The 21,640-nt window shown below is 32.7% G+C and overlaps 1 long non-coding RNA gene across 1 annotated transcript; it reads left to right on the forward strand.

Moving 5' to 3' along the window:
• Positions 1-15,079: 15,079 nt before the first annotated feature.
• Positions 15,080-20,247, forward strand: LOC138700966 (uncharacterized). The gene is made up of 3 exons (XR_011332412.1): positions 15,080-15,120; positions 18,222-18,264; positions 19,770-20,247. It is a non-coding gene; the product is annotated as an uncharacterized lncRNA (long non-coding RNA).
• Positions 20,248-21,640: the final 1,393 nt, after the last annotated feature.

A 21,640-nucleotide genomic window follows, 5' to 3' on the forward strand; every position in this document is an offset into this window, starting at 1 on the left:
AGTTGGTTTGATTTTATTAGTCAAGTTTAGAATAAATTGTTAAAGTAAAGTTATTTGGCTTTTAAGATCACTTTGTGTTTCATCTAACTGATAAAATTCTGGAAGCAATTAATAAAAAATTACAAGTAGGAGGGGTATTCTGTGATCTCTCCACAGCCTTCGTTTGTATTAATCATAAAATTGTACTATAGAAATTAGACCTATTAATTTGCGGTCATTACTATTTCTACCCACCTCATTCTAGTGCCGAGGTCATGGAAAGCATGGGGCTCTACCTCCATGCCCCCCAAGTGCCTTCATGGCATGTTACGGGGATACCTTTACCTTATCTTTACTATTTTACTTTAAATATATTGAGATCTCATTGTTTTGCATGAGATTATTATATCTTGTGTAATCCAATTATTTTTGGATGTTTGAGAATTTTTGTGCTTTACAAGAAAACTTAATTCAAAGATATTTAAGAATGTATTATGAAACGCATTGAATTTACTATTCATATCTTCATTGACATATACTGATTTCCAGGTTTCATTTTTTAATTTAGCTTCAAAGCCCTTTAAAGATTCTTCATTTATGATTCTTAACCTAATTTTAGTCTTGTGTATTGATTCAGCAATGTTATTGCATATTATTGTACGGTTGCCAGAAATCGCATCGTCACTGCCACTCTTTCTTGAACTGAATGTGGTATCCTTCTTTGCAACATTAGGCGCCAGCAAATATTTAAAGTCTGTAGGTGACATTCTGGTAAAATTTTTATAACGTCCACCAAGTGTTCTGAACTTCAAGCCAGCCACAAAATTTGAATCACCACATTTATTTCTACTTGTATATCATATGTAACTATGTTTGCCACCATTGCCTCCGTTTCCGTTTCTTTTTGCACGCAAAATGCAAGTAAATATAGGCTGCTGCAACTACGTCCATGATTGAAAGTAGGAGTACCTGAACTGGCGGACGCTGGTAGGTTAGGGCCCAGTTTCACCAAACTTCGTTAAAATAACGCTAACAGTATGTTAATTAACGTGTTATTAAAAATTAAACATCCTGTTAGTGTAATAGTGTTTCACCAACCATTTGAGGTAGTTTGGTTAGGTAACATGATGTTAAGAGCAATGTAACAGGAATCGAAGAAGCAGTGATTGTATGAAAGTTTACTGAATGTGCCTTTAGTTGGTGTAGTCATTTGTATTAGGGGAAATTGTATTTTTTACATTATGGAAGTATTGGAGACTAACATAATTACAACGGAAATCGAGAAAAAGAAAGTGTAAGGAGCAGTAATTTTACCTCATATGAGAAATATAATTATTTTAGTAGATCTAGCAATTATATGAATGTAATTGAACTCAAACGTAGTGATGGAACTTTCATTAGGAAAAAGGAACAAGCATGGGTCTCTCTAACCCAAGATTTTCAATCGCCATTCGGATGTGAAAACGCAAACTATGAAACAAATCAATGTTATGAAAATATTAAAAGAAATGCTAAGACGGGCCATGCATAAGATATAGTGGAACTTCTGAAAACTGACGGCGGTACTTTCACTCTCAAAGTTGATATTTGTACGAAGATTCTTTCAATTATCCAGGATCAAATAGAACTAATAGAAAATTAAAATAATTCTGATGCTGAATAAGCGTTAACATTATTTTCATACCTTATATATCTAACATATCTTCACACGTTATTACTCATAATTACATGTGAACTCTTAAATCAGTGAAATAAAGAAATCGTTTTGAAAATCTGTAATTATTATATCTGAGTATTAATACGAAATAATAATCACAAGAAATGCTTACGTCAATAAGCACATACCTTCTCTTTACTGTGGATGCAGTGCTAATATTAATATGAATAATTTTAGCATTTATGAACATATCTATTCTGAATAAACAAAAATGCTGAAGTAGTGATTGCAGCTAATTGTTTTCACTGCAAATATATCTCGATATAACAATGCGGTGTGTAACATACGTTCCCTGGCAGCCACGATTCACGCTGTAGCAGGACGTTAAGGATTTAACTGCGGGAGTATGCTATGTTAATTTAATAGTGGGTTTAACATGATGATAGCAGTAACAACAGTTGATGAAACATCACTTCCGTTAAGTTTACTATTAAACTGCCTTAACGTGATGTTAAATATTTAACAAGGGTTGGTGCAACCGGGCTGTCGTGTTGCGGACTTCGGCGCGGGTTTAAAAAGTTCATTCCGCAAAGTGATAGCGCAACCACCGTGCGTAGCATTGCCCAGGCGCGGGACGTGGTTGCGCTATGGGGGTTCATGCGTGCATATCATAGCGCAAAAAGTAGAAAAACTCGGTAATAGCATTATTGAGTTCTTAGTATATGGTTATCCCCACATACCAAGTTTCATGTCACTGAACCACATGCTTCAAAAGTTATGTAGGTGCTGCGGGACTTTTAACTAACCCTGTATAATAACTACGAAATCGACTAATTTTTATGACCTGAACGTAATCATATTGTGTCAACACTAAATACTAGAGTAGCCTATTGTTTCCGGTTTGCCTTGAAGATAAGACATCTTCCCCAATACACGCTAGTTCATTATTAATTTCAAATAAAACAATAAGAAAAAGTGATAAGGGCAAACTAGCGGGACGGCCGGACAATACATTTTTATCACGTGTGGTACAATACAGACTTGTCCGCCTTGTCTGACACAATCAGCAACATATAAATTACAGGTTCCGAATGACCTTCCTTTTTCGAAATTCAGATATTGTTTAAAATGTGACGTGGCGACGGGTATTTAAAGACACAGTCATTCGTCAGTTCCCCAAGACGTCAAGATGATCTGCAAAGTAAAGTTCCTTCTCTTCGCAGCGATTGCTTTCGCAGCAGTTTCAGGTGAGTATACCAAGCCTGCAGGGCTTTTTAAAGACCTGTGAAAGTTTAAGTAACGAAGACGATTATGAAGTAATTTTTCCAACTTTTCACTCCCGTTTCCCCCTGCAGTCAATCCGCTAATTCTCCGTAATGACTTCAATACTGGCACTCCTTGAAGTTTCCAGCGAACACTATCACTTCTCATGGCACTCGTTCAGACTTGTCCAAGCAACAATAACAATTGAATTCGAGTGTATAACATTACATTCGATTGGTGTAGGCCTACATATGTTAAATTTATTCCCTACGCGTCTCATACCTACGGGGGAAACATGAAAAATCTACAAGACTAAAATGTAATTATGGACATATGCAGTATCTCATCAATGCATGGTTGTATTTCATTTCATTATCTTCTTACTGACGTTTTAATTCCATTGTTCAATATGTTTTACGTGCTGACTAGTATCTCATCAGTGAACAGTTTCATGAACATGCATTTTATTCTTTTGTTATTGAAGTTTTAAATCTCCTGTCTCATAAATTCATGGTTTCATGGTTATTCGACAATGCTTGCATGCTTAGTATTTCATCACTGAACAATTTCACGGACATGTATTTTATTATTTGTTACTGAAGTTTTAAACCTCCTATCTCATAAACTCATGGTTTCATGCTTGATATCTCATTACTGAACAGTTTCATGGACATGTATTTTATTATTTTGTTACTGAACTTTTAAATCTCCTGTCTCATAAATTCATGGTTTCATGGTTATTCGACAATGCTTACATGCTTAGTATTTCATCACTGAACAATTTCACGGACATGTATTTTATTATTTTGATACTGAAGTTTTAAATCTTCTATCTCATAAATTCATGGTTTTATGATTATTCGACAATGCTTTGCATGTTTGATATCTCATCAGTGAACAGTTTCATGGACATGTACTTTATTGATTTGTTACTGACATATTAACTCTCCTTGTTCAATATTTTCATTCACCTTCTAGTATCTCATAAATTCATGTTTTCATTGTTATTTGACAATGCATACATGCTCATTTTAGTATCTCATCACTGAACAGTTTCATGGAGATGTATTTTATTATTTAATTACTAAAGTTTTAACTCTCCTTGTGCAATATATTTCATTCACCTGTTAGTATCTCATAACTGCATGGTTTCATTGTTATTCAACAATGCTTACGTGCTCATTTTAGTATCTCATCACTGAACAGTTTCATGGACATTTGTATGTTATTATTTTGCTACTGAAGTTTTAACTCTCCTTGTTGAACATATTTCATTCATCTGCTAGTATCCTATCATTCCATGTATTTGATTATTTTGTTGCTGAAGTTTCAAATCTCTTGTCACAATGTGTCCCATATGCTCACCATCGCTTGCTTCCTTTCAAGGACATGTATTTCGTTATCCTCTCGTTGAAGTTTGAATTTCTTTTATTCAATATTTTCAGACACATCTGAATCCAGGTCATGTTTTGCAATTCAATTTTATTATATTTATTTATGTTGTATAATTTACAAAGTACACTATTCTGTTTAGGCATTCTTCGATGTTTTGTACAAATCTGTCCAAAGTGTAAGACCATAAAATATTACTTTCATGAACAAAGTAATAAATTCATACTTCCAACAGCGAGGTGCATTTAATGATATACCTGTAAGTGCACACATAACGGAAAATTTAATTGTAAACAACTAATTAAACGAAAAATAAAGACTAAATATAACGACCGGCACAATTTCTTACTTTTTATTATAAGACATAACTTAATGCTACAGATAACCATACCAAACTGAAATATGTTGTTTATCACAACAATATACCGGCATTTCGTTCAATTACAAACTCAACAAACAGTCTTTTGTATGAATGCCTTAAACAAACAAGCAAAAATATAATGTTCTCGCTTTTTGTGGCGGCGAGTGTTTTTTACTTGGTTATTTAACGACGCTGTATCAACTACGAGATTATTTAGTGTTGATGGAATTAGTGATAGCGCAATATTTAGCGAGTTGAGACCGGGTGTTCGCCATAGACCACCTGACATTTGCCTTACGGTTGAGGAAAACCTCGGAGAAAACCCAACCAAGTAGTCAGCCCAAGTGGGAATCGGAGCGCAACTCCGACTGAGCTACGTCGGTGGCTCTGTGTATATTATAATCCTAAAATAATTATAACTCTAGCAAGGGCGGCCTGCACTTCTTACCTTCCTCTCCCCCTCTGCTGTACTGCGTCGGAGTTACGCTACAATGCGCTGCGTTGCAATATCTATTTTAACGATTTTCGCAAATTATACTTAATTTAAATTCATGGCTAAACGGTTTAATTTGCAAAAAAAAAAATTCAAGGCACTAACTGTTCAGGTTATTTTTACCTATCTGCGTGTATAGAAATCAGCCGTTTCTGTCGGGCCGCTACCCCAAAAGAGCGCTGCAAACAATGGGCAAAGACTATTTTTTTTTCTTCCTGCTTAAGGGCGGTCCATCGAAGGAAAACTGTAATAAAAGTTTTGTTATACTGTATTTAACATGTATAATCATCTCTTAAATTTTGGTGCATCGGTCCCCTTCCACCCTGTATACTTAAATTTACAATGTGTAAAAAGTTTTAATATCATACCTTTTTATTATCATAAAGGAAGAATTTCGCATGCAAACCGTAAAACGAAACATAATTTTATTTTATATGAACAGTAATATCAATTTCAACACAATATAAATTCTTCCAAACGTATTAAACTATGAGAAAGTAGACCTATGCTTCATCTTCGTGAATTATTTTGTTAAGTCTGGCAGTGGGTTCCATTATCGCACAAGGGGATCACCGTCCTTATATCTGATTATCTTCCTTTTCAGGCATCCTGTGCGACCAGGAATTCGAAAAAGCTAAAGCAGCTTTCAAGACGACTGTAAGTCTTCGGAGAAAAAAAAAATACATAAAGTAATTTCATCGCATGTTGGATATTTTAAACTCTTGATTCTTTCATTTACTGTCATACTAATTTTTATTATTTGCTTAGTAAATAATATTTCCTGTGAGAGTGAGAAAAAGTATAATAAGCAACCTCAACTTAGATAATTTCGGTCTTTGGAACAATAGTATTTTCTCCGTTTCCCGCAAGTAGTAAATCTACTTTAGGTTCAATTCTTCCATTTATCGCATAAGAGAGGTAAACATTGTGTTCGAACAATTATTTATTTCATAATTATACAGGGTGTAAACGAAATAAACTATCAAAACAATACTGGTGATAGTGTATAAAGTACTGAACAAAAAAGTCTAATAAAATGTTTCTATAACTTTCGTGGCTTCCCTAGAAAAAAAAAATGCTATTTGTGAGTCTAACTTTTTTTGAAATGATAGTAGACAGTCATTATTTACTTCGGTCCGCCACGTACATAGCAACTGTGGTGATGTCCTTGTTTACAAGTCAGGACACTCTGCAGTTTCTCTATTGTGGTGGTGTTAGTGTGTGTTGGACGGAAGATCATTGGCAATGAAGTTTACATTAATTCGAACATTAATTATTAGACTACTATCAATCCTAAAAACATGACATTTTAGGAATTAAAAAAAATAGAAAAAAAATACTACACATGTTTAGTAGACCTAGATATACAGTGTGTATAATTTTGGCAGTTTATATCGTTTACAACCTGTATAGTTTTTTGGCTGTCTTCAGTTTTATTTTATATAATTTTCTTTGTAAAATTTATGTAGCATTTGAGGAAAAATACATCTATTTAGTTTTCGAGAGGACGTTCGAAACCAATGATGAATGGACTTTCTGTTCCACACCTTCACCTCCATCATTACTTTTGAATTTCAAATCGCACCCCTATCTTTAGGCACATCATCTTAAAGGGGATGATAAACCCTATCCGTCTACCAAAATAATAATCTATACTAATAATAAATCTGTAGCCGAAATTTTTCTGGTAATTTTTGATTTTCCAAAAATATATGGTCCTAACATATATAATTAACCACTCTGACACCGAAAATAGCTTTTTTGAAATTTTTGTTTCTATGTCTGTCTGTCTGTATGTTTGTTACCTTTTCACGCGATAATGGCTGAACGGATTTCGATGAAAATTGGAATATAAATTAAGTTCGTTGTAACTTAGATTTTAGGCTATATGGAATTCAAAATACATTATTTAAGAGGGGGGTTATAAGGGGGCCTGAATTAAATAAATCGAAATATCTCGCTTATTATTGATTTTTGTGAAAAATGTTACATAACAAAAGTTTCTTTAAAAATGATTTCTGATGAGTGTTATTCTTTGAAAAAGTTTGATAGGACTGATATTTAATGAGATAAATGAGTTTTAAAATTAAAATAACTGCCATCTAAGGCGGTGTATTGAAATAAAAACAAATGACTTCGTCTATGAGGGGCCTTGGACACAACAAACGAAAGCTATGAAACATAGCCTACAGACAATGTTTCTGTGCTTGTATGAAGTAATACAGGAAGCTAAATTAACCGATTTGTATAATTAATTATTATTTCATCATTGGAAAGTGTAGTTTCTCTGGATGAACATAATGCTATAATGTTATTACAGTAACTTGTGAGTGAATTGAGGACAAGTGAGATTAAAATAGCTTCTTATGCACAGAAAACTTGATAGGTTATTCTGTATATTCATTTTTTGTATTTCTTAAAATAATGTTTATGAACATATTCATTTTTATCTCAGAGAATTAACGAACAACGAGAGTGTATTGATTTAGTATGCAGTAATAGTACGTTAGCTTAGCAATTCACTATTTTATAATTCAAATTTTAACTATGCTTAATTGAATCGTGTTAAAATACATAAAATATATATGCAATAAATGCAATGCAAAAAATTGGGTAATGAGCTAGGCAGATTATGTTGCGCTGTTGTAAAAGCTGTTCCTCCTGAGATTCAAGAGCTCCCACAACAAATAAAAAACTTTCTAATTCGAGTGCATCCGTTATCAACACACTTTTTACATAATATAATATAATATAATATAATATAATATAATATAATATAATATAAACATAATAATAAATCTGTAGCAAAAATTTTTCTGTTAATTTTCGCTTTTCCAAAAATAATTCGTAATAACAATTAAAAAACATGTTAAAGGAATTGTCATTGCACCAAATGAGTGGTCTCTGAATAAAAATGATCGCATTTTAATACTTTAAATACAATTTAAATTAAGTAACATATTAAACGATTTATCCTTCTATCAAACACGAATGTTCCCTGGATCAAATGTCCTATTTTAATTATGTAATTTCTTATATTTATTTCTAACGGGTGCAGCGGAGCGCACGGGTACGGCTAGTAATAATAATAATAATAATAATAATAATAATAATAATAATAATAATAATAATAATAATAATAATAATAATTCACTCCAGCTATTTCTGAGATAGAGCCAGAATTTTTGTTTGACGGACAAACCTTTCATCCTCAAATTCAGAAACGTGATTTCTTACTTTGTACTGGTTGATTTCGCTACTTTAACTGGTACCGCCTGGTACCTGTACTGGTACAATTCTCAAATAAATTTGCATTTCTAAGAAACATAAAACATTACGTTAATATCTTTTTACTTGAGATTGCACACTTGATTTGAAACTTATGAAAAGAAAATTCCTAGCCTTTTAATAAGGGCCTAGTAATTAAATAAAGACTGGGGAACGGATTATTATACACTGAAAGGTAGAGATGATGTTTCAAATAGGCTACTTGATTGTTTATACATAACAGTTGCCAAATTAAATAAAAGTTCAGTCAGATATAAACAACTGTGGCGATTCAAGGCTGCTTCACGTTCGGGACTTCGGGAGTGATCAATCTCGGCGTCTAGAACATTGTCGTGCGGGTTTTCGGCTTTGCGGGCGCTGTTAGTCTTGCTTTCTCGATCGTTGTTCATCTCTAGTGTTTTGCAAGAACGAGACGTAAGACTTAGTGCGGTAATGAATGCCGTTACCATGGTGATATGACGATCAAACTAACGCGGATAGATATAATAATATTATTCTTTCCTATTGCTCATAGTGTTGTTAATTTTTATATAACAACAGAAACAAATATATTTTAAAGGAATTCCTGTAAATGATTCAAACTCTCTTGTTTAGATCTATTGTATTTCTTATGTTTGCGTTTAATGGAATATCACAATATTTAATTAACCTTAATATGGACTATAATATTTTAATGTCTTAAAATATGTAAGATACATTGAAAATTTTACAGTAGGCTATGTGCTAAATTCTAATCTAAAATATAGAAAAATAAGATGAGAATAGCATTTTTAAACTCTATGCATCGTGATACATGAAATTAACAATAAATATCATAATTTATTTTAGCTTCATAAATAGATACATGTTTACATAGACATCCGTTTCTTGGTGAGTAATGCACTACTATTTTAAATTTTCAGGTTTCTGCAGTTTCGAAAACGATTGAGGGTAAGTATACTGCAGTGTTTTATTTTTATCACTTTCATAGTCTTTCCGCCGCTGCAGGTTGCCATACAAGGCAGAGACTACCAGGGGCAAAGTGAAAACAATAAAAATAGCTAACAATGCAAATATTACATTTTTAGGGCATTCTACAAAAGTCTCCCTCAAGTTAACAACTGGTTAAATAAGCAATGGACATCTTCGAAATAAATACATCTTTGACATGTATGTGTATCAATACCGATCGATAAGTTGTCAAAAATTTCGTTAGAGTCCTGAGGTTCAAAGCCAAGTTGGTTTGAGGGGAATTAAATGGGTCAAAATAATGAAAGACGACCATAAAAATATTATCTAACCAATGGATTATTTAAAATGATTCTACCTTTTTACTGAATTCTTTAAATTTATTTCCTTTATTTATTTATTTAGCCTACTTATTTATCTATTCATTTATTGATTTATTTATCTATTTATTTATTCATTCATTCATTTAATCATTTATTTATTTACTTATTTAATCACTTATTCACTCACATATATACATATTTATTTATTTATTTATTTACCGATGCGTTTATTTACTTCATGCATTCATTCTACTTACTTATTCACTCACATATTTACATATTTATTTATTTATTTATTTACCGATGTGTTTATTTACTTCATGCATTCATTCGACTTATTTACTTATTCACTCACATATATACATATTTATTTATTTATTTACCGATGTGTTTATTTACTTCATGCATTCATTCGACTTATTTACTTATTCACTCACATATATACATATTTATTTATTTATTTATTTATTTACCGATGTGTTTATTTACTTCATGCATTCATTCGACTTATTTACTTATTCACTCACATATGTACATATTTATTTATTTATTTACCGATGTGTTTATTTACTTCATGCATTCATTCGACTTATTTACTTATTCACTCACATATATACATATTTATTTATTTATTTATTTATTTATTTATTTATTTATTTATTTATTTATTTACCGATGTGTTTATTTACTTCATGCATTCATTCGACTTATTTACTTATTCACTCACATATATACATATTTATTTATTTATTTATTTACCGATGTGTTTATTTACTTCATGTATTCATTCGACTTACTTACTTATTCACTCACATCTTTACATACTTATTTATTTATTTACCGATGTGTTTATTTATTTCATGCATACATTCGACTTATTTACTTATTCACTCACATATGTACATATTTATTTATTTATTTACCGATGTGTTTATTTACTTCATGCATTCATTCGACTTATTTATGTATTCACTCACATATGTACATATTTATTTATTTATTTACCGATGTGTTTATTTACTTCATGCATTCATTCGACTTATTTATTTATTCACTCACATATGTACATATTTATTTATTTATTTACCGATGTGTCTATTTACTTCATGTATTCATTCGACTTATTTATTTTTCACTCACATATGTACGTATTTATTTATTTATTTACCGATGTGTTTATTTACTTCATGCATTCATTCTACTTATTTATTTATTCACTCACATATATACATATTTATTTATTTATTTATTTACCGATGTGTTTATTTACTTCATGCGTTCATTCGATTTATTTATTTATTTACTATTTATCTATTTGTTTATTTATTTATTTATTTATATATATTTATTTATACATTTATTTAATCATTTATTTACATACACTATCAGAAACTTCCCTTACCCCGAGCCGAGATATTCTTAGAAATGTGAAGTACATCAGAAGCTTGGAAAGCTAATTCGACACACAACCTGAGATATCAATGCGTCCCTCAATGAATGAATTAAATTAAATATTTGTATTATTTATCTTTGCAATTACTATAAGTTTTAGTTGAGAACATATATTAATAATTATTTTAATTCATTTCAATTTCATGTATAAAAGAGACTTTCATACTAATTTTTGTGATTATATCTTGTTATAATATAATGCAACTATAAAACTTTCTTACAATTTTATAAGCAGAGCTAGTGAAGAAAATTATGCGACGAATTCTTATAGAAATCAAGAGAGTCGCAAGTGCATTCCAGTGAAAAATGTATCCTTGGCATAGGTGACACGTGGCGTGTGATTTTTCACAGGGATAGGCACAACACTAGAGTTCTAGACGCATGATCTCTTCCTGTAAATCTTTTCAGATGGAATAGATGTAAAATTCAGCCTTGTTCAGGATTAGCCGTTGTCGTTCATGAGTGATCAAGTTACATCAATGAGTAGCATGATTTACGTGAAATGTTAAAATGTCCTTTTCACAATCTATTTCCATTTCAATCAGAAAATATAGGCTTAATGCATATCGGAAAACTGGTTATATCTGATGAGAATATTCCAAATTTCCCTCCGAAAGATATCAGTGCATATTTTGCATTGAAAAAAAAAAACAGACTAAATGTTTGTACCCAAGCGACTATATCCCCTATTACAAACATTCTATCCAATAAATTTGGACTCCATACTGTTACATCAAGGAAAGAATCGCAAAGATCTCCTTCACCCAATAATTTGATCCTGGGCATTATTCATCCTTTTACATTAAATTCAAAACTGAAGATGTAGACCTAAGATTAACGCTAAACAATTTTTTCTTATTTCTTTACAGAGTGGTCATACGACAAGCAGTACCAGGTGAGAGTTCCATAACTATGTCAATTGATCCAGAGATTTAATTACTATGACAATCAAGCGAACAAGAGCACGTAAGCTTGCTTCGCTTGTCTTCATGTGTGCAGTAACTGCCATCTATACGCAATAAATAGAAAACTCAGTTTTTTTTTATTGTCGTGATGTTGATTTGTACATAAGTTTCAGCCTTTTATATAAATAAGGCTTTTACTTTAAAGTAATATAAGAAGATATTAAAAATCCAACTCAGTTTACCGTCAATCTTAAGGACTGTGCTATCTAGTGTGGAAATTGCGAACTTATGTTATTGAAAGAACGAGTATTTATGGCATTATAAAAATGGCAAGGTGCAATAATTAAGTATGCACAGAGAGTTATACAGTATATTCCATATAAGTCTTAATTTTAATTGTAATAATTTTTTTTTAATTCTTCCCCACATTCGACAACCCTTTCTCAATAAGTGGACACTCCAAACATAAGAATCGCTTTAACATATTTACTACACGCAGTACAACGCTAAGCTATTTTCCACATTTTCACACAATAACATCGTTTTCTTTGCCACCGAAATAATGGATTTCAATATCTCGCCTTTCAGTCTGTCGACCAGGATGTGTTCAATGATTTTTTTTCTATATTAACATTTTGTTCATATTCAGTATTTACAATTCAATTCAACCGGAAGTGATTTACATGAAATGTAATCAATTCAGTCCCACATCTGTGGAGTAACGGTCAGCACGTCTGGCCGCGAAACCAGGTGTTACCTGGTTGAGGTTTTTTCTGGGGTTTTCCCTCAACCTAATACGAGCAAATGCTGGGTAACTTTCGGTGCTGGATCACGGACTCATTTCACCTTCATTTCATTGAGACGCTAAATAACCTAGATGTTGATACAGCGTCGTAAAATAACCCAATAAAATAAAAAATAAAAATCAATTCAGTCAAACAATAATGGCACTTAATCAAAAATATAATAAGACTCCGTTTTACACAAAAACAGCTCTAGCGATTTTTAATTATTTTTGTCATATACCCCGGTGGCGGCGGTCCAGGCGGGAATGCAGAAAACTTTCAACATGCCATACAAATAGATTTGTAAACTTAATTTACAGAACCCAATACGTATAGAAAAAAGCTGACTTCAACAACACATTAACTACACTGGTTTAAGCTTGGGAATTAATGAAAAGATGTAATCTTTTTTTCTGAAGTTTTAAAAGGTGTTGTTATTTTTGGTTTACAAGACCAATATTTTTGTTAAATTATTAAAACTAATGAAAATGATCTTCTTTCTATTATATTTTTTGTGGTATTTGAGTTTTTTCTCTCATTGTTCTCAGGAACAATTTGAAAAGCGCGCTGTTCTGATCATCAAATCAACAGCATTCTTCATAGAGTGAAAAAAAAACTCCTTTGAAAGATATTTCATCAATGTCGTTGAACTAATTTCGGTATTATTCTACAGCTTTCTTAATTGTTAAGAGTTGACATTAACTTTCACCCGTTTCTGGGTTCAGTGAGGGATGAAATATTAAGTATTCATTATAAAGTAAGAGAATTTCAGAGATATTTTAAATCACGACAACGCGCTTGCTCACCAGTGCAGGTGATACTAATGCTGATATTTCTCCTACTTTCAGGAAGTGAGAAAAGTCCGCTTTAGTTTGGACGACGTGGAAGGTAAGTGATTACACCGTGATCAGTTCTAAATAATCCGACAAACTTACTAAATAAAGAAAGATGTTATTTCTTCTTCAACTTTTTCATCATCACCATCATCATCGACATCTGCCACAGTACACGATCCAAGACCTGTCCTGTAACCTTATCATGTGCCGTGGTTATATCACCAATGGGCATTGAGAGAGAAGATAGGTTTTAGTCTGAGATGAACTGCCGAGTCTGTAAATTCGTATATATTAACCATCATAAAACGAACTCTCTTTCTGATAGCTCAGTCCCTCCCCTCTAACACAGCTCACATGCCAGCTCTGGCCTCCTCATCCACCACTATTCTTTCAGAATTTGTATTTTTCTCCTTTAATGTTCATCATCATGTATCTAATTATCGACATTATCACTTTCAACTTATCTCCAAAATCACTTCTCCATCTCCAAGTCCCCGTCTCCATCTTCAAGTCTCCCGTCTCCATCTTCATGTTCTCCGTCTCCATCTTCAACTCCCTCAACTCCATCTTCAAGTCTCCCATCTGCATCTTCAATTCCCCTAACTTTATCTTCAAGTCCCCCGTCTCCATCTTCAAGTCCCCCAACTCCATCTTAAAGTCTCCCGTCTCCATCTTCAAGTCCCCCAACTCCATCTTCAAGTCCCCCAACTCCATCGTCAAGTCCCCCAACTCCATCTTCAAGTCTCCCGTCTCCATCTTCAATCCCCCAACTCCATCGTCAAGTCTCCCGTCTCCATATTCAAGTCCCCCAACTTCATCCTCAAGTCTCCCGTCTCCATCTTCAAGTCCCCCAACTCCATCTTCAAGTCTCCCGTCTCCATCTTCAAGTCTCCCAACTCCATCTTCAAGTCTCCCGTCTCCATCTTCAAGATCCCCGACTCCATCTTCAAGTCCTCCTTCTCCATCTCCAAGTTCCCCTTCTCCATATTATGTTCCCCGTCTCCATTTTTAAAGGTTCCCATCTTCATCCTTATCGAAGAGCTCAGTCGCTACTAAAGTTTTCGAGCAGTCTTACGCGATATGATCTACCCCAAAACTCGCTACCTGAAATTGCAGACTATTCGACAATTTTTCATGCCATCAATGAATTCTAACTCTTCTTTGCTCTTTGAACAAACATTGCACCATCCTGTATTTTGTATAAACGTTGTGAACATAATTCCATCTCTTGGTTTTTCTTTCAATGTTGTGGATTCTTGATCTTACATCACTACCAAGTTATAACATGTGGTTTCTTGAATAAATCGCCTTCTGTGTTCTCATTACACAACGTCTAGTTTATGCTGCATTATTAATCCTTTATATCATCTTCTCCTTCGCAGCTGAATATGCGGAACGGTCAAGCGATCTTGAAGCCGCCTTCAGAAAACTTGAAAAAGTATGTATTCTTATATTCCTTTGTGCTTGTACTTTAACACTGACTTTTATTAGCGTGATACAGGATGTATCAAAACTAACTCCGTTCAAGCATTGAAGCAGTACTTTACCAGGCATTTGTATCGTGTTCGGCACTCAATGCGGAGGCCTGTATTCGGGCAGGAGGAGGTCACTTTGAACATTCCATCTGATATGTGAACAGAGCGCTCTAACCGGTAATTCTGATAAATCTGTAAGTATGCATATCCGGACCCATGTCGTTATACACTTTTTTCTTCTCTCTATATTAGGAATCAATTCCTGAAGTTTTGCTATGGAGTTTTGATACACCCTATATACCTACGTTTCCGTTAAATTAATTTGAATAGTTACGCATCGGAAAATTGAAATATGATGAACTTGTAGTATACTTTACATTTATGATGTTGATTATGCTAATTATAAGTATAGACATACTATTTATTCCAATCCAAAGTCGTATTTCCTAACCCACTATTGCTAAAGTACCACTTAATAATCTAATGTGTTATTCTTATAGTAGATCATAACTTCCTACAATAGCACCCACTTCCCTAATTCGCTATTTGTAGCACTCAAAATTCTAGTGTGTTATGGTAGCTCACTATTCCTTAAGATAGCACTCAATTTTATAATGTGCTATTCCTAAGGTAGCACTCTACTTCCTAATGTTATATTTCTAAGTAGAGATGCGTGGTATTCTCTCACAATAGTATCGATAGAACTATCGGCTGTTGTTCGTACTACCGATCTACCGATAGTTATAATCGATACTGTCGATAGTCATTACACATTTTTGTTAATTGATTATAAACTTAATGTATTTATTTATTTACTTACTTTTATTTATTTATTTATTTATTTATTTATTTATTTATTTATTTATTTATTTATTTATTTATTTAGCAAAATGGGTACAAATTAAATTTATATAAACCAAAAATGTTTCTAGCCACTACCGTAAGAGCCAGGCTCGTGTACGGTGTGGTCTTAGTCAATAATATAACATAACATTTACAAGGACAGTTTACTAAATACAGTAATTAACTTAATTCTAACCGATAAATAACACACAAAACTAAAAAGAAGAAAGAGGAAAAGAGAGAAAAAACACATTTAATAAATATATATATATATATATATATATATATATATATATATACTGACAATCAGACGGAAGCCAGTGACATTCAATAAAAACATGAATAGCCTACAGGCGACAGAAATAAAAAGCTAAAAAATACACACATTTGTTAGTATTATATATCATGAATAATTTTATATATATTTTTTAAAGCTTCAATTTCAAAATATTTCAAATTTGGAAAATGGTTTGTAATTTTATTATAAAGTCTTGGGCCGAAACCAGCACCAGGTTTAAGTGCCACACTTGTATGCCATTTATTATTTCTTTATTGTTAAGTTACCAGTCTCTGAATTTAATAAACAATGTTCCGTTATGTTGGAAATGATGTCTGGATCTGTTGAAACCGAAATTCCTTCGGCAGTTATTAAAGCCAAACAAGCTGAATTTAAGTTGTTACCGGTTAAATAAATATAAGTATACGTAAACAAGCACATTTTTTGGCCCACGAAAGTGTACGGGCTGTATTACATATATCATATCCATGGAGAAACGCGACGCTGATATAACCTCTGCAGTTGCGAGCGTCGTTAAATAAAACATAACACATGGAGAAACTGAACAATAATTATTATGTACTGCTGCACCACAAAAGCATGAACAAAATCCAGCGCACGTTTCCTGTGGAGCGGAAATAGTGTTGAAGCTCTTGAATCATACACTTCCAGAGATATTACTGATGATTAGGCTTCGAGACTTCGGACCCGATAGAGCAGTTCAGTGGCAAATCCGCATAACGGCGTACTGAGTATAGTGGTAAAGCGTACAGTGGGTGGGGGTACTGTAGAATGAATGCCAACAAATACGCAAAGGAAAACGCTATGGATTTGAAGGTTCTGACGAATAACTTGGTTTTTATACAAACCCATTTTCAAACTGTGTCTGAAACTATTACACGGTTCGAAAAGTCAGAGCAACAGATGCCGGAAGCCCTCAAATTAATTTAGAAAATGACACAGAGAATTAATGAGAGACAAAGTACACCGGTTACTGAACGTGTAAAACAGAAGTGAAAATCAATTTTTTGTAAAAATAACGGATATGGAACTTTGTGTAACAAACACCAAATTAGTGGACATAGGGTCACCCGAGAATAAAGGACTGTCTCTTAGAGACTGCAATGACGTTACGTTTTTTCGTTTTGCTCCTATCACGTCTTGCGACGTAGAGCCCAGCTTTTCACAGTACAAACTGTTTTTGACAGATAACCGAAAAAGATTTACGTTTGAGACACTGAAAATGTATCTTGTAGTACATTGCAATTCGGTACTGTAACTGCACTCCCTAAAGACGACCAATAGGATAAATGAAGAAATTAAAATTGCTACATGTTTATTTCCACCATTAATACTGTCTATAATTAAATACAAATGCTTATAAGAATCAGGAGAATAAATGCTTTTCACATTCTTTTGACATTGTCATTGTGTAATGTATATTTACTTTCAGAATGTCCATATGTGTGCGTTTCCCCATACTACCGTACTCTACTCTAAATAGCAACGTTGTTACCTCAACACATCTCTACCTTTCACTACCTGCAGCGAGTCAACAACCTATAGTACATGCACAGTAAACTTATTGTATCGGGTCCCAAGTCTCGAAGCCTGCTGATGATGTATGTATGTATGTATGTACGCACAGTACAGCATAAGGAACCTATATTCGATAACTTATTGATAATTTATTCGAATATTATGAAAATGAAACATTTAAAAAATACAGTTGTATGCCATATGAAACAACATTCAATTCATTTCATTGATTTCATGTGGCACCCTGTACCAGTGTTCAATTTTTCCAATATACTGTTCCTACGAAGGGAATCATAGAAATCACCTTGCAAGGGTTGGTCTTATGATTCAAACAAAGGCCAATACTGACCATAATCCAATTCAACTGACAGATTTGTAATAGATGCACCATTTCATATCTTGCAGAAAGTAAAGCCCATGCTGGACGCTGCTAAAGGTGAAAACAAAGGTAAGGATTGTAGGCCTATCACTCAAATAATTCGTCTCGTTATAAATATTAGAACAATTCATATTTTAAAACGATACAAAATTTGAAACATGTTTCTGTCATTTGAAACTTGTAACTATTTTAGACAAAACTAATGACTAGGGAACGGAATTTGGAGTAGTAAAAGCTAGTATTGGCACCTACACAGTCATTTGTTTACAACCCTTTATACCAAGTCCTCCCCTCCATGACATACTCGCAGCTCTCTACACGTCAACAACAGGTGAACGGGACAGTTGTCGCATAAGAACTTCAACATGCAGGTTTGCAGTTCAGAGTAGTGAAGTGCAGGTACAATGCCGAAAGTGAAACCAACTAACAACACAGTATTGAAAGACTATATTTGTAAAACCTCCAAATCAAGTATCAAAATTCAGGAAACAATTCCCTAAATTGTCGCTTCCCCCATGTCCAGTTCCTACGAGATGGGGGTCATGGTTAGAAGCTTGCAATTATTACGCACGTCACCTCCAATCTGTGAAGAAAGTGGTCCAGTCTTTCGATACCGATGACGCGGCTGCGATTCAAATACGCCAGGAACTGCTAAATGATGAAACAATCGAGAAATAAGTCACGGATATTAAGTCAAATTTTGGATATTTACCGGATGCCATTATTCAATTAGGGAAGCCAGGAGTAGAACTAATTGAGCAAATAAATATTATGAGGACAATTGTAAATAAACTGAGTGCAGTAGAAGGTGAAATAGGAAAACGTGTTGGTGAAAAAATGAACAAAGATTTGATTAAAAATGATGGATACGATATTCTTAGTCGGATTTCAGATGTACTAACAAAGACGTGTCCCAATGACGTCATTCAACGCGTGAATTTAATTGACGTAGGCCTATCTTGTTTCAAGTACTCTCTAATTGTCTCTGGAGATGGAGAGCGGAGTTTTTCCATGTTACAAAATTTCCTTCCTTGCAACAGAGCAAAGTTGTATTTTGAAAATTTGAAAATAATATTTACAATTTATTATAACAAGGCATAGCATTAATTGAAAATGCCATTTCGTTTGAATCTACATATTCAGAGGCGAGTTCCATACAGAAGACAACTGTCTATCAGGCATCAATATGTCCACTGACACGCGAGGATGCAAAGGTTGATATTTAATTATGTATATTTGTAATGTTGTTTATTGGTGTCTTGTCCGTTGCGAAGAAAACCACATGTAGTTCAAAAAGAAATGCAGATTATGCATGTAGGTCACTACATGTCATTAAACTATTCCATTGGTTTATTCTGAAATATATTTACAGACGTTGCGTGTAAGTTTGTATGAAGTGGACTGTACTCTTCCATGCGCCGTGACGCAGCTCGCTTGACTGTCACTGAGCTACAAATATCTATACTACGTTTCACCATTCTTTATAATACTCCAAATCCCTTTCCCTGGTCATGACACAATTACAGAATTTTAAGTTTGTATACGAGTGTCATGAACATTGTAACTGATTGCAGATCGCCTGAAGAGAGCTCTGGACAGACTGAAAGAGGTAAGATACAGTAAAAAACTCTTAGTGTACGAAAAACAAGACTGTAGGGAAGAATGTGTTCAATTGCATTTTTTTTATATACAGAGTATTTAAAAAATCTGGTAGCTTTTCGGAAAGAAAGACGCTGTGTTTATTAGACGATAGATTTATTCATTAAATAAATAATTTATTAATTAATACAGTCAACCTTATTTTACTCACTCATTTATTTATATATTAGTTTATTTATTTATTCACTCATTTGCTCATTTACTTAGTTATTCATTCTTTAACGAATTCATTCATTATTTTATGTAGGCTATATTTGTTCATTCATTCACTGGTTTACTAATTAATCGATTTATTAGTTCATTCGTTCAATTTTATCCAATCACTCATTCATTCACTTATTAATTAGTTAATTAGGTTTAAATTTATTTATCTATTCATTTATTTATTTTTCAGTCACTTATTGTTCATTAATTTATCATTACTTGACTATTCTCCAACCAATTATTTATTTATTTTATTAATTTAAATATTTGTTTCTTTATTTCTTCATTTCTTTCATTCAGTCATTCGTCTTATTTATGTATTTATTTATTTATTTACCCATGTGTTTATTTATTTCATTCATACATCCATTTAATCGACTTATTTATATATTTATTCATTTATTTATTTATTTATCTATATATCTATTTATTTATATATTTATTTATTTATCTATATATCTATTTATTTATAAATATATTTATTTATTTATTCACTTATTCAACTACATATTTACAAATTGTTTTCTTCATTTATTCATTTATCCATTTCTTTATTTCTTTCATTCATTCGAATTATTTATTTATTTATTTATTTAATCACTTATTCAACTACTTATTTAAAAATTGTTTTCTTCATTTATTCATTTATCCTTTCTTTATTTCTTTCATTCATTCGACTTATTTATTTATTTATTTATTTACTTATTTATTTATTCATTCATTCATTCATTTAATCACTTATTCAATTACTTATTTACAAATTCATTTCTTTATTTCTTTCATTCATTCAACTTATTTATTTATTTATTTACTTATTTATTTACTTATTTATTTACTTACTTATTTATTTATTCATTCATTCAAGGACAATAAGCGCACTATCATTTTTTTTAACTCAAAACCAATCTGTGTGAGGAAATTAGCTTCAGGTTATACTATTCCATTAACTTTAATTTAATTTACAATTTCAATAAACTTGGTAAGCACTCGATATCATTCTTGAATTTAATCGATGTCTAAACTAAAGTGTTTCTCTTATTTAGGTGGCCAACCCCTAAGGGGAAGCATAGCTGCCGTGATGGTGAGTTACAAAGACAACCTGAAGTCAATCAAATGCTATCCAATATCTGTTGCGGAAGACTAACGGCAGGTTACGTTTTATATTTTTATAGGACATTGCAACGACCATGCCTTGAAAAGGACCCAATGCAACAGAGACACGTGTTGAGGACGTCTTGTTCCAGTTTTCTGCACATGGCTTGTCTTATTTAGTTTCTAAATGCTTCAGTAACTCAGCACGCTATAATCAAGAAGCACACTTCACCTGTAGTATCCATGCAATGAGATAAAATATATAGATATATTCTTCATTACACGCATCATTATCTTACACCCATTCCCAGAATGATCCATAACAATTTTGATATTTAAACTGTTAAAATATTGGCTATTTCGACACGTAATTAATGCCTGTATTCGAAGATGTAAAACTATCACATTTTCGCACGACAACACTATCTCAGGTGTATGTTGTCCTCCAGTTAAAATTTCACCGTACAACCAGCGTATAGGTAATTAAGTA

The sequence above is a fragment of the Periplaneta americana genome, chromosome 6 (genome assembly GCF_040183065.1).
Source record: "Periplaneta americana isolate PAMFEO1 chromosome 6, P.americana_PAMFEO1_priV1, whole genome shotgun sequence".
Lineage (NCBI taxonomy): Eukaryota > Metazoa > Arthropoda > Insecta > Blattodea > Blattidae > Periplaneta > Periplaneta americana.